The sequence below is a fragment of the Pseudopipra pipra genome, chromosome 2 (assembly GCF_036250125.1).
Source record: "Pseudopipra pipra isolate bDixPip1 chromosome 2, bDixPip1.hap1, whole genome shotgun sequence".
NCBI classification, from domain to species: Eukaryota; Metazoa; Chordata; class Aves; order Passeriformes; family Pipridae; genus Pseudopipra; species Pseudopipra pipra.
Genome location: NC_087550.1, coordinates 4,443,879 through 4,458,701, shown reverse-complemented (window position 1 = coordinate 4,458,701; position 14,823 = coordinate 4,443,879). Strand labels below are relative to the sequence as shown.

At 49.3% G+C, this 14,823-nt stretch overlaps 1 long non-coding RNA gene across 1 annotated transcript; it reads right to left on the bottom strand.

The window, feature by feature from the left end:
- Positions 1-5,605: 5,605 nt before the first annotated feature.
- On the bottom strand, positions 5,606-14,575 carry LOC135406517 (uncharacterized). The gene is made up of 3 exons (XR_010426315.1): positions 14,474-14,575; positions 11,911-12,124; positions 5,606-6,255 (listed from the first exon to the last, which is right to left on the bottom strand). It is a non-coding gene; the product is annotated as an uncharacterized LOC135406517 (long non-coding RNA).
- Positions 14,576-14,823: the final 248 nt, after the last annotated feature.

Genomic DNA, 14,823 nt, shown 5'->3' with positions numbered 1-14,823 from the left:
AGGGTCAGCCTTTTGGTCAGGTACAGCCCAGAGCAGGCCAGGACGGATGCCTGCCTAAAACATGCTGCTGAAGGCATTCCCTGAGGTGAGTTGTGTGCATGAAGCATGGAAATTTTTACACCCAGAGCTGCCCCTTTACAGTGGTTTTGGGCTAAAGTCTCTATCTCAGGTGGTGAACAGTGTGGCTCGAGGAGGGGACACAAAGCCAGACTCACACTCAAGGGGCAGCTAGACCTTTGCTGCTCAGGGAACTGATGGCTTCTTGGACTCCCTGGAGAAGGGGAATTTGTGGGCTGGCCATACAATGAAGACAACAGTTTAGGGATGCAGAACACAGCACCTATTAGTCAGCTTTTGGTGCACACCTTTAGGCAGGGAAGACAGTTTACAGCACAGAACTATCTAGCAGCTCCTGTGCAATGCCCTGCCTGGGAAGATTTGGCCCAAATGCTTCCTTCAGCTGGGCTATCGACTGTCTCCAGGGTCAAGGAGAGGAGGCAGCAGGTGTCCTGCCTGCAGCAGCCTGCTTGGTGCTGGTGTGAGCACGGGGTGACAAAAACATGTTGGTGCTGTCATCTAGTGGGACCACATGAGCACAGCTCAGCCACGGCTCTGTGCCCTTCCTCCCATGCCTTTTACTCCTTCCTTGCACTAATTTACATCCCGACTAATAGGCCTGGGAGTATTTTGGGGCCATAAAGCTTTTCCCTAGAATAGGCAGTGGAAAAGCTGTTATTGTTACAGGCTTTATATATAGTTTATGTCAGGCTTGTTTATCACAGGACAGGCTTAAAGGGAGCTCATTCAAACTCATGAACTCAGATGGCCCTCATGAACTTTCCTCCAGTAGAGTGCATTTTGTGACTGTAGAAGAGATCAGCCCAATGCACAGATAGAATAATGGTTAACTGCCCATCTAATTTAGACCTTGTTTTGCCCCCAAGGAGAGTGGTCATTACTAGAGACTTCTCTTAAACTCCTGATTTCTGTTATTTGTGTTTGAAACACAACACGAGTTGCTATTTTCTGTCTGTGATCTTCCCTACAATCAGAATCAGGTTTTTGTTCCTCTTGCAGCTGCTCAGATGTGTCCTGCCACTTCCACAACATGTGTCAAACCTCCCTGTCTGCTGCCTCGAATTTTCCCAGAGAGTGCATTGAGAAAACTTGTTTTCTGAAAGTCAAAACCCAGTGTCAGAGACTCAGCATTCAGGATATGTTTGGGGCTGAGTGGCAACAGAAGGGCAGAGGTGAGAGTAGGGCCTTGCAGCTCGTCTTAGGTATTTCCCAGCTTCTGATGGGTTTGTCCTGTATGTGCTTCCTTGTTCCTCACACAGCAGGGGTGCTGGAACATCTGAAACTGCTAATTCTGGTGGAGGAACTGGAACGGGGACGCCAGACAGGCAGGGGGCAACAAGGAACCGAAAGCACTCTCTCAAATGAGCAGCACTGGCTTGCTTTTGTTTTTAAGGATGCAAGGATTTCCTAACACTATTTTAAATAGAACCATAGAACAACCCATGTGCTGTTAGTCTCTACCCTTCCTTCTTGCCCCTCTCCTAGTCTTTTTTTGGGAAGCACATTAACCTGCAGGTTGCATCTGCATAAATACATTTAAGTGTTTAGTTTCTAAAGGACTCATAACTTTATTTCTCTTATTCTGTTCTGCTGTGTAAATCACTCCTTGCCCCCTGGTTCCAGCCCATGGTGTCCACTGTGGTGGCTACAGAAGTTCAGTGATGCAAGCTGATGGTGAGTAGAGGAAGGTCCTGGTGAGATTCTGTTTCCACATGTGGGGATGATATGGGGGTTAGGAAAAAGAGGAAAAAAAAAAAGCCCCAAACACATTTAGAATCATAGAATCATTTAGGTTTGGAAAGACCTCTAAGATCATTGAGTCCAACCACAAACCCACCACTAAACCATGTCCCTAAGTGCCACATTTACATATCTTTTAAATACCTTCAGGGATGGTGATGCTACCACTTCCCTGGGCTGCCTATTCCAATGCCTGATCATCCTTTCCGTGAAGAAATTTTGTCTAATATCCAATCTAAACCTCCCCTGGCACAACGTGAGGCCATTTCCTCTCATCCTGTCACCCGTTATCTGGGGAGAAGAGGCTGACCCCCACCTGGCTACAACCTCCTTTCAGGGAGTTGTAGAGAGTGATGAGGTCACCCCTGAGCCTCCTTTTCCTCAGGCTGAGCCTCCCCAGCTCCCTCAGCCGCTCCCCATCAGACCTGTGCTCCAGACCCTTCCCCCGCTCCGCTGCCCTTCCCTGGACACGCTCCAGCACCTCAGTGTCTTTCCTGGAGTGCGGGGCCCAAAACTGAACACAGGATTCGAGGTGCGACCTCACCAGTGCCGAGTATTTGCCCGCGGAAGGCTGTTGTCAGCGAGAGCACCCCGTTTCAGCGCTCCAGCCCCCGGGAGGTGCCCGATGCCCGGGACGGGGCTGCCCCGGTGCCCCGAGCCGTGCCGGCTGCGGGCGGAGCGGTCCCGAGGAGAAGCTCCCGCAAAGCCAGAAGAGGGCACCTGGAAACAACTGTTCCGTGCACGGCCGTGCCTGTTTCTGATGTGGGGCTCTCGCCTCTCCTTTTTTTTCTTTCTTTCTTTCTTCCCCCCCCCCCCCCCCCCCCGCCTCCTCTAACCCCGTTTTTCTTGCATGAACCCTGGAAGCCGTTTTCATTTTCCTGGGAATTCGCAGCTTCGTGCCATGGAAGGAGAGCACAAAGCCCCGCTTGGTGTGCGGGCAGCAGTCGAGGGCGCCTCTCCCGCCTGCATCCCGCCGCCGTCCCCCTCCCCTCCTGCCCCAAATTCTCTCCCCCGCTCCGCGCACATGCCCATGCGCGCCCCCAGCAATGTGCTCATGTATAAAACACACGGGCACATGCAAGTGTTTTGTCACCACGCAGCCATTCAGGGGCCAAAACCTTATCTGGTTTTTTTTCTTTTTTTTTTTTTTTTTGGTTGTTTGGTTTTGTTTTTGTTTATGGTTTTTGTTTGTTTTTTGTTTGTTTTTGTTTTGGTGTTTGTTTTCTTTGCTTTGTTTTGTTTTGTTTTTCTGAAAAGCTTCCTGAAACATACAGAGTTCAGTAAAACAGCACCTGTGTTCAAACCACGGTAGACCTTGCAGGAAGGAGGAAAACACCCCACCTCAGCAAGCAAGAACGTCAGGCTGAAAGCAGTGCCGGGCTTGGATGTGTTTCTGAGACATCTCTACACCCTGGCCCTCTTTGGAACAGGCTGCCCGGGGAAGTAGTTGAATCGTCATCTCTGGTGTTTAAAAGATATGTAGATGTGACACTTAGGGACATGGTTTAGTGGTGGGCTTGGCAGCGCTGAGTTAATGGCTGGAGTCGATGAGCTTAGAGGTCTTTTCCAACCTAAATGATTCTCTGACTCTTATTCTTTGTGCTAATACTTGAATGTTGCTCCCTGAAAAGCCGTGTTTTCTGAAGGCTGGGTGCAACACCAATATCAGCCAGATTATAAAGCTCCTGGCATCTGTTTGGAGTGAATTTTGACACATACAGTCATATTGCAGCATCCCTGCCTTGCTTCCCTTCTGGGACTGTGAGCATCCCATGGTCTGTCCCTCTTTCACGTGTGCAGAGTTGGACTCTTTTCACTCCCAGCCCCCAAACATGGGCTGTTTCCTCCTCACTTCTCATGGGTGCTTGCAGAGTCAAGCATGAAATCTCTACCGAAAATGCTTTTTACACGCTCTGCTGTGTGGCTTTGCTGTATAAACTTACGCCCTAATTGCATCACTACCCTGCAACTCCCTTCCTCAGGTGAGCACCCCCTCTCTTAGTCAGTGCATGACGCAATAAACATTTCATCCTCTCTAGCTGTCCCCAGATAGTGCACATATAACTCACACTTACGTCTTCATCTTCAATGATTAAGCACAGAGACACTGACTGTTCTGTAATAAATTCATACTACAGATTGTGTGTATGCAGGCACCTTTCTCACATAGTCCATACAACTTCAAGTAAAAAAATACTCGTTTTCTTTGCACAGGCACACACGCACACACTTTCCTTCCTCTGGAACAGACAAGCCTTTGTTGTCAGGCTGTCTCTGCTCCTCTGGTCTTTCTTTCCCCCCTTGTTTCTGACTCTGTTTTCCTTAATGCCTGTCTCTCCTGCTTGTTCAGGCTGTCAGCTGAGCTGCAAGGTGCTGCAGATGTGCCACTCGAAATCAAGTTAGTCCAGGGTGTTTTCCTGGGGTGAAGTGTGGCTTGTTAAACTGGGCTCTGTGTGTGCTCCCTCAGTGAGCCCCCCTACTCCATTTTAAGGGTACAAAATGCAGCGTTTTGATGAAACATTTTCCTTCAGTGGGATGCTCTGTGATGAAGGGCCAAGGCACTGGACCTTCCCTGGTGGAGGTGCAGTATCCATCCCCTTTGGAATAGCAAAAACCCTGACAACTGCTCTTGCAAACACCCTGCTGTTGCCAGGATGGACCAGGTGGCCACATCCAGCTCACCTGCACACCCTGGCCCTGGGTGATGTGCTCCTGCTCCAGTTGTTGGGGGGTAGGGTGGGTTGTTCCCATGCCAGAGCTGAGGGAGCAGTGGAAAGCTGGGGTGCAACAAGTGATAGCAGCGAGTGATGTGGGTTCTTGAGTGGACAGGAGAGGCTCTTTGCCGGCATCAGCAAAGGTTTGTGGCTTTGGGGAGGGCACAGCGTGCAGTAGGGGGTCCCAGTTGATGGAATGGGAGCAGAGGCCAGGCTGTGCTGCGCTGCAGCATCAGGGAAGGGGAGATCATGAGGGTCTCCCCTCACCCCCACGCTGAGTGTTAAGCACTGCACTCCAGCCATTCCTGGGGAGCTTTTTTAAACCTGACTGCTGCCTGGTTTGCCTGGGGCTCTCGAGGATCAGCCTTGCTGGGGCTTTTGCAAGTGCTGGGGTGTTCCTGCCCAGAGCCACCAGCCTCTGCGTAGGGGCAGGGCCCGAGCCCTGGGGCAAGGGCTTCAGCCCCTGCCAGATTTCAGGTACTTCCCCAGCTGTGTTCTGTGTTTAAATAACAGCTTTCTGCTGCTCAAAGTGAATCACCTCAGACTGAGAGACCAGGGCTGTGAGGAGGTAAGTGGCTTGCCTGGTGCAAAAACAGCTTTTGACTTTGCATACCCGAATGCTAGTGGTGTCCTGTCTTAATGCTCAGGCAACATGCAGCAAAAGCACTTGTGCTCTTCCCTGTCTTCATGGACCCTAAATGCATCCATGTGTCATGGGAGGCTCTGCTGAAGCGGGATGAATGGATATCAACTCGCCTGAAAGGGATGTGGTGTGATGTGACGTGGTGTGGAAGGGAACGCTGAGTTTGAGGATGTGTCTTTGACATAGCCAGGATCTGTAGTGCCCCAGAGGGTGGCAGCATCTTGTACTAAGCACCATTTTTGTGCCATGAGAGTTTTCCCCATAGCAGGGAAAAAACCTTTGAGTGAAATACGTTCAAAGACATGGCTTGTCCCTGCAGTGCTGTGCCAGCAGTCCCCTTGATACCCAACCCAATTTCCTCCACTACTGGTCTCAGTCTGCTGGGTCTCTCACTGGGGTTAGGATCCTAAACTGGGCATGTGCTCTTTGCTTTTTTCCCCCTTTCTTATTTATTCTTTTCTGTTCAGAACAGGCATGAGGTAGGAAGCAGTGTCCAGCAGATGTACTGCACATCCTGCATGGTCCAGGACAGCCTCCTCAGAGCAGTGACAGCAGTGCTACTTCCACTTGCTTCCCTCTTCTCATCCCTTCATCACAAACTTGTGGTGAGTCACAGCAGTTATATGTATGTCTAACAGAGCCAGGTTTTGTGTAAGCTGTTTTTTTTCTCAGCGAGCTCTCTCATCTGCTCCGTCAGGGGATGGCAGCTGGTGCTGCCACGATGAGGGGAGTATCTCCAGCTTGTCTTGCTCTGCCTCTCCTCCTGTGTGTACAGTAAAGCAAAGGCTCTGGCTCTCCACCCCCAGCAGCCTCCTGACCTGGAGACCTCTGGGCATAAACAAAGCACAGTGTTAGTGGAAAACTGGTGCAGCCCCCAGAAGGTCCTCAGGAAACATGTCAGATCGGATGGAGCCAGCTGTTCTGCGTGGGAAGGCAAGAGGTCAGCCCAGATGATGTGGAGGGGAAAGGCAAGCCAAGGCTGGAGCACACTGTTTGTCCTGTGGCCGAGAAGATGAGTGGCTGGGGCTGGATGTGGGTGAATGGTGCTCGGCGACGTTTTGGAGTGACCTCCAAGGCAAGCTGAAAGAAAAGGAAAAGGATGTTGGAAACCCCACAGCTTCGGGAGCCTGATAAGTGCAGCATGTTGCTATTTGTAAGCATTGGGTGGGTCTTTGCACAAGCTTACTGTCACCTGCAGTTCTACATGCACAAAACCTGGTGAATGGGCAGCTGCACACGCTGCCCAAGGCACAGCTCCTCCCTTTGCTTCTGGACTGACATTGTGTAACAGGAAAGCATCCAAGCTACCCAAGGAGAGAAAATCTCTTCTGTACAACCCCTTGCATCTTGAGGAGGTGATTTGGATTTAAAAGGTCATTTCTAACATAATCTGTGCTCTGGACTGGATGTGATTACAGATACCGTGTGTTAAGCAGGGTGATTTGTTGATGCTAATGGGGAGGCCACAGCTTTTCAGCCTGTTATGAAATCCAGTTGGGCTCTGCATGTGTGTGTGTGGGGTAATCTGGCTCATACACTGAAAGCCCTCCTTCATACCACTGCCATGGCTCTGAGGCCAAAAGCAGAGGGTGAGGCAGCATCCTCTTAGTGAAGTGAGTTGAAATGGTTCAGCTTCCCTTTAGAAGCTTCTGGGTGACCAGCTATATTAACACAGCTGCAGCTGTATCTCCACAGGGATGTTGTTTTTACAAGCTGAAACCAAGAACAATTCCCTCAAAGATGCACTGAGGATAAAAGTGATTATGTGGTGAAGACCAGTGTTGTTGCTTGAGTGGTGCTTTGGCTCAGATATCTCCCTTAAAATTGGAGAAATGAAGGATCAAAGCTTAATTCAGGCTGAAAGGGACCCCCCTCTGGAGGCCATCTACTCCAATCCCCAGTGTACCCCCAAATGAAACAGGCAGACTGCAAGGCATTGTCATGTTTCTGAGTAGAGAAACTTTGGAAATAAATCTTGGCTTACTGGGGGGTTCAGTGGGACTTTTGTGGTAATTTAAGAGGAGTCAGGAGTTTGGTTTGTTTAAAGACCACATACAGACTCTTGTATGTGCACGTCACCCTCCAGAAGGGTGGTGGTGCTGCTTCAAGCATGATTCCTCACTTTGTCTTGGATAACTCTTCTACCTTCATCATTCACTGCTGTATCTGTCTGGGGGAGTGTGCTCTGTGCCTGTCATCATGGCTGTGCTCTCCCTGCTTTGGCTGGGTAAATATTTGCCTCTTTCCCCCTCTGCAGTGACTATATGTCAGTGCAGTAAAAGAAGCATAAACACCACACACTGTTTGGACCCTGTGGTGAAAGGGTGGTAGAGAATGTGGTGTGAGGCAGCACACATGGAAGCTGTGGGGAGGCCACCACTGCTGTTTGTGGCTTCACGTGGGTGGTGGTTTTGCCTTTCTGCTGCTGCTCCCTTCTTCTGACAGTGTCCTGCACACCTCTCCTCCCACCCTTTTGCAGCCAGGGGAGTAAAGCAAGGTGCTTAGAAACCTGCTTCTTTACAAAGCAAATGCTCCTGCTAGCCAGAAGCAGTCGTGCCCTTGCCCCCCCCCTTGGCAGGAGGTGTGTCTTGTCGCACAGCAGGTTAATCTGTCTGGCATTTCTGCTCTCTGGGTCCCAGGGCACATGTGCTCATGAGCCCAAACCCTTCCCCAGACCTCCCAGGTTTGCATGAGTTTGCAACTGTGCTTCCTGCTACTGGCTGGTGTGGATGTATGAAAGGAACAAATGCTGGATGTTATTTAGCACTTCAGTCAGGTCGTGCTGCAGCCAGGAAGCGCAAGGGTTCGTAATGGAGAACATCTGGGATCTCGCACAAACACCCTCACTGGCTCCGTTCTTGTTCCCCTGCCTGTAAAATGGAAATAATAATTCGGTACCTCAAAGAAGAGCTGCGGGCCTTGCTTAACAAATTAAGATTTCCATAACGCTCACAGACCTTCATCTAGAAGGGGCAGCAGGAGTGTGTTGTGTTTTCAATGGCAGGAGCATTGCCAGTCTGTCTTCTTCCCCTGCACTTGGTAGAAAGGAGATGCTGGGTGGCCTGTTTGGATGGCAGGGTAGTAAAATAAAAACCAAGGGGCTATTCATTTATTTTTTTCCCTGTTCCACCTCCTTTTCCCCCCCTTTTTTTTAAGTGAGACTTTTTATTTTGCCAATTCATCTTTATCTTAGAGCTGTTTTTAAAAAATAATTTTCCTTTTCCATACTGACCTTTCTGAGGAAGATGAAAAGAACAGCCTTTAGAGAAGAGAGCTGGGTAAGACAGAAACCTGGAAGTGTGAGAACTCAGCACAGAAATTTTCCACAAACACCCAGCTGCTGCTACCTGGCCAGGGAAGCCAAATGGCTGGGAGAGCTCCCAGGGTTGATAGCACAGAAGAGGGTCCCTGGCACTCCCCTGAGGATCAAGGATGGGGCCGGCACTGTGACTGGGCCAGGGATTCATCCTGGCAATCCTGTGTGGTAGCTGGTGAAAATCTCTCAAGCTGAGATGCACTGAGCAAACCAACTTACCAGTAAATGAAGTGGCATTTTGCCAGAGAAATTTTCTCTCAGCAGAAACTGTGTGGCTGCATCTGATATGGACTCTGTAAATGGCCATTAGACTGTTGCGGATGAGAGCGATATAATTGAATTTAAGGAAAAGGTTTAGGAGGGAAAAAACTTTTTCTTTTGCATAGTTTCCCAGAAACTCTTTTTTTTTTTCTTTTTTTTTTTCTCCTCTAGCTGGCAGCTGAAAATGTCAATATGTTGCAGATAATACACGGAGACAAAAATAAGAAACAAAGGAGAAGGAAAACTAGGGATGTCCATCTTCACTAGAGCTGGGTGTATGTAGCAATAAACGTTCACAAAATGTGCTTGTGAATAAAACATGCAGCCTGTCTTCCTTAGTGATTGTGACCCATTTTATTCCCAAACACTCTGTTGAAAAAAAAATTTTCTACCCAGAAAAATGTTCACGAAAGCAAGCTATCCTTTAGAGTAATGTGAATGAATACAACAGAATGCTCAGGCTGGTGTTGTTCCCAAAGCCATCTTGAAGAACCCTATCAGTTGCATAATGGGCTCGTGGAACAATTCGGTATGATTGCAAATAACTCGCGATGAGGAGAGGACGCTCCTCCCGTGCACGGAGCACGGTGCCTAACTGGAAGCGACACAGGATGACTTACATGACCAATGGCACAATATAAATGCTGAGTGAGGAGTAGGATATTTTCAGCAAGAGGCCCCCAACTAAGCCATATGTTAAAATGCCTCCACGCAAGCCGCTTGTCACAGCCGCTCGAGCAGCGAGCCCGCCCGCGAGCAGACAGGCTGCCGGCTGATAATTCGGGGACAGATAACGGGGCTGCGCTTGTCGGGGGATTTATCTGCACTGAGCAATTTGATCAGCTTTAATCATATGTGACAGCGACGTGAAGTCTGAAGTTGTGGTCAATCAGTTTGAATTAATCCCTCCATCAATGCCACCGAACCGAAGATCAGGGCAAGTCGGTGTTATTTTCTCACTCAGCCCCGTCGCCAAGAGGAAGGGCTCTCCCTGCCCGCAGGTGTCCCCACCTCTCTTGCACTGGCCGACATTTCTCTTTGTGAGCCTTCCCTGCCCACGGCATCAGTGATGGAGATGGACATGAGCTATTGGTTCACACACAATCTGTTCACCTCTGGCTGTTGCAAAGTCCTCTCTGGTGGGTTTTTCGGTTTTTTCCATGTGTAGCAGCAAGTTGCATTTCACACACCCAAAATGCCTGGGCTTTCCCAGCGTCTCCCAGATGGCTATTACACATTAAACTATAATTGCACCGTCAGGGAGTTTTCCTTTCTGATGGTCTGCCAATGGACTCCTTTTCAAAAAATTGTATCTATTGAGGTTAGCAGCTTGGGCAGGAAACAATCCAGACAAATGCAGGCTGCCCCATCCTTGGCAATTAATCTGAAACAGATACCCAGCGAGAGGGTGACGGTGGAAATGCTGAATGAGATCTGTGGGGAGTGCAAAGCAATTTAGGCGGGTTGTAAACTTACAATTCAGATGCTGGCAGTGGTGCTTGGTGATTATGGGCTATGGAGAGGGGCAGAGGAGGACTCTGCTGCAGTGGGCAAGGGAGGGTGGGTTTGCAGGCAGCCCCTATGGTGCTGTGTGTCTCAGGCATCCCAGAGCCAGCTCCATATTGACAAACTGCTCCGTGTTTCTGGAGGAAAGGCCAGTGAAGCTACTAGGCTAGAATAGCATTCCAGTGGGAATAACCTGTTGGTAAAATGCAGGAGAGGAGCTTACATTGCTCATACCCTCGCCGAGGAAACAGTTTTCTTGTTCAGCACAGCACTGGTTAAAGGGCTGCCCTGCACAAGATCTGTGGAAAAGTAAGAACGGCACTTTTGGGGCAGAAACACTGGTAGAAAGCCGGGGGGCTGCCTGGATGGGGCAGTGTGGGCTGCAGCAGAGCCCATGGGTAGCGAAGCTGTGAGCAACTCATTCCTCTGCTCTGGAAACTCGGCAGGATGCAGCAACTGGCAACTCCTGGCAACACCCTGTCAGGACAGTAAATTAGGAAAACATGAACTAACTTGAAACATGGCAAAGCAAAGAGGAAAAGCCATGTATTTCACTTTCTTTATTCCATCCATGAGGATTTAAGACCTTCTGGCTTAGAAAGAAATGAAAAATTGTTCCAAATGCTTCATTTTGACAATACTGAAATGAAATTTTTTGGCTGCCTGAAGAGTTGATTGGTCACCCTTTTTCTTTTTCTTTCTTTCTTTCTTTTTTTTTGTAACATGAATAGTTTTGCAGGCTGTGAAGATTCTGGTACCATCACATCTATTACCAATTGTATTCAGGTACAGCATCAGCTTGTCACCAGTAGAAAAGAGGGGATCATGGGGTGGGAGCATGACTTTCTTCAAGGAGTCTATGAAGCCTGTGATCAGATTTGTAGTAATCTGATGAACATTAATCAAATGGGGAGAAATGTGCCTAAGAAAAGCTAGATAGTGATGTCTAATAGAAGGAGATTATCCTGAATAATAAATACCTTTTCACTACAAACTGATTTAGGGAAAAAAAAAAAAGAAAAAGTTCTCACTCATTCTCTTTCTTTTCCTGTTTGATTTGTAGTTATAATGCAAATAATACAGTATCTATAAACCCCCTCTCGGCAGCTCCATTCCTGGCCCTACCTGAGAAAAAAACCTCAAAGCAACAGAAAACCTTAGGCAAAAATGTTCAGGAATGTGTAGCACGCATTATTTCATATAGATTTTAGTCCTGCTAGTTGAGTTATTTGAAAATGAATTGGATGCAGCAGGGAGGTCAGCAAGAGCTGTTGTTAAAAGCTACTCTCTTTCAAGATACATATAAAAAAACCCCTGAACACATTCCCTTTATGAAATATACAGCTGAAATGATAGGAGCTGCTATCCAAATTGCAGGCAGTACAAACGGTGGGTCAGGAGAGGTGTGACCAGAGAAGAGAGTAACAGTGTGTAAGCACAGGAGGCCAGTGTGGAGTAAGGGAGGGAGCTGTATCATTTTGTGCAGGAAAAGCCACAAAAATGTCACAGAAGCAGATAAAGGAGGATGTAAGCAAACATCAAAGAAGGGCTTGTAGCACTGCTTTAGAGAGTTTTAGGAGAAACGAGCCTGAAAGAGGGACCGGGAAATCTCTCCTTTGTTTCCCTTCTCTATTTAGGAAAACAGGCTTTACCATTGCTTGCAGCCAAAGTTCTTCCAAGGAGAGGGAGAGACGTGCCCTGCTGCAGGACAGGCAGGCTGTGAGGACGTGGCAGCAGGAGGGTGCTGAGGGGCAACCAGGGCATTTGTCTTCTCTCCAGTCCCCTGTTCCCCAGTTGCTCGAAATGTTCACCTTTCAAACAATAGTCAGTATTCCAGCCTGGGTCCGTGCAGAAAGGTGGCTTTCTCTGGAAAATGGGAAGAAATGCAGTTCGACTAATTAGGAAGAAGCAGTGATGTTCTTAGCAGTATTTTGGCCAAGACCCAGAAGAAGGAAAGGCTGAATTTAGGCAGAGAAGTAACCTCTGCTATGAAGAGCTCTCTCAGCTTATGCCTGCAAAGTTGACTTTCTTTTGAGCACATTTTGATTGCTTTAAAGTCATGTACTATGCGTGCACAGTACTTTTTTGTGTGGCTAAGCTCTCAAAGTGAGCAGCTGAACAAGGCTTCGCAGTCTGCATGAGTGGCTAATTTCCCTGCACAGTGACAAGTCTGGTTAAATGTGTTGTGGGCTGTGCAAAATGCACACAGAGCCCTGGCCTGAACCCCTGCAAAGCTCGGAGCGGGGCAGAAGACACTTTGCTGCAGCTCCTTGGTGCTTGTTAAAGGCAAAGAGTGTGCTGCTGAACTGGCTGGCAAGACAGCTGGAGAAGATGCCCTTCCCTGGGGTGTTAGGAGCCCTACAGCTGCTAGTGGTCCTGGAGGGCTTCTTCTCCTAGACCTTTCAGGGAAAATCATGGAATCATAGAATAGTTTGGGTTGGAAGGGACCTTAAAGATCCCCCAGTTTCAAACCCCCTGCTGTGGGCTGGGACACTTTTCAGTAGACCAGGTTGCTCAGAACCCCATCCAGCCTGACAGTGAACACCTCCAGGGATGGGGCATCCACAGCTTCTCTGCGTGACCTGTTCCAGTGACTCAACATCCTCACAGCAAAGAACTTCCTCCTAATATCTGATCTAAACCTACTTGTTTTAGTTTGAATCCCTTCCCCCTTGTCCTGTCACTACATGTTCTTGCAAAATGTCCCTCTCCATCTTTCTTGTAGGCTCCCTTCAGGTAGTGAAAGGTAGGACGAGGTAGACAAGAGATATAAAAGCCAAAGCTCTGGGAGATGGTAAAGCATGTGGGATATTCTGCTCCTTGGGCAAACAGACAGGATGTCAACAGCTACTTCTGGTAGACAGCAGTGCTTCAGAGACCTGCAGAACAAAATTCCTATTTTCTTTCCGTTTTTCTTTAGAGACAAAAGTAAAACAAGCCTTCCCTTCCTCACAAACTAGGGAAAACTCTAGAAACGGATGCAGAAGGGGATGAGTGCGTTCTCTGAGATGGAAGGCAGGATTGGATGTGGAGGCTGCCGTGGGGCAGAAGCCACTTGCCTGAGCCATGGTGTGCTGCTGGGCTAAGGCTGCACCCCAGTGCCTTGCTCTCATCCTGCCCATCTCCCCAAGGCTGCCTTCTCTGCCCCTGCAGGGGCAAAGCACCCCAAAGACCCATCTTTCTTTGTGCAAGCCAAGTGCTGGTGTGTCAGCACCTCTATTGGCATTAAATCTATAAGCCTACAGGCGTCCCATGGGCTGTCAGATGCCAGCTCCCCACAGAAAGAGGCTCTGTGCATGCAGCCATCACCCAGCCCCCCCAGGCAAAGGGGGGGAAGGGGCTCAAACCCAACACAATGATTTCTGAGTGCAACAAGGGGGGACGACCAGAAACAGGGGGGAAACTGGAGGGGAGCAGTGAGTAGAAGAAAGAAACCCACCCTGCTCTTTGTCTGTTTGTGTGTGGGGAGGGGAAGTGGGGGCCCTTTCAGAGCCCCACAACAGCCAGGGTAGGCTGCTTCTTTTTCCTTCCAAAGAAGTCAGCACAGAAATCCCTACTAGAGCCATTACTTTTGGACCACTTGACTGCTTCCCTCCATAGCCCTATGCATTCTCCTTCCCCCATAGGAAGGAGTAGAGCATCCTCAGGGGGCTGGGTAGTACCTTGAGACCTTTGGGAGCTCAGTCTGGGGGCCTCTGCCATGTGCTGCATTCCTGGTCTGGCTGGAGGACAGTACGGATAACAGGGGCTGGCAGTGCCGTGTCTGGTGTCCCATGGGATGGGAAGCTCAGCCTGAACCAAAGGGGCCATTTAGCATTGTGAATTATTGAGTGCCTTGCAATGTGGAGGAGCCGAGTGAGTCAGCTGAGGTCGGGCAACCTGTGCTCTGCTTTCAGAAACGTTGGCTGACCAGGGACCAAAACACCCCTCCAGCCCACCAAAACTGCAGTGTGAGGGCTGGATCCCTTTGCAGCCCAGGTGGGGACGGATGGGAGGTGATGCTGGGGGTCTCATTGGTGCCAAGGGAGGTAGGGATGCTCTCTCCCTCCAGGGCTGGAGAGAGCAGGCTGGGCAGCGAGCTGTGAGTGCACTGCTGGTGCTTAATATTTATTAATGACTTGGAAAAGTGGGGGAAGCAGTGAAGCAGCAACTTTTGCAGATGGCATGAAATAATTCAGGATAGAAAAGAGCACGCAGGCACCCGGTGGGACTTACCCAAGGTGAGGGGCAGGTGAGCCTGGCTGTTGACAAACACGGTGGAGAAGGCTGTGTCCGTGCCACCGCCGCCTCGCTGGGTCCTCAGTCGACCGCAGCCGTGGGGGGAGGCTGGGTGTCACCACACACAGTTCACTGGGAACATCTGCTCAGACTGCAGCAGCCGTCTCCAAAGAGAACAAAATGGCTGGCTATATAAAGAACAGGGTTAAAAAAAAAAAAAAAAGAAAAACCAAACCACCCTGCTGAAAATACCACCTCTCTGCCGTCTAAGCGGAGCAGGTGGATTATGGGCTGGAGGCATCATCTTGTTCCATGAGTATTGTGGATGAAGAACGGGGGGCAAAAAG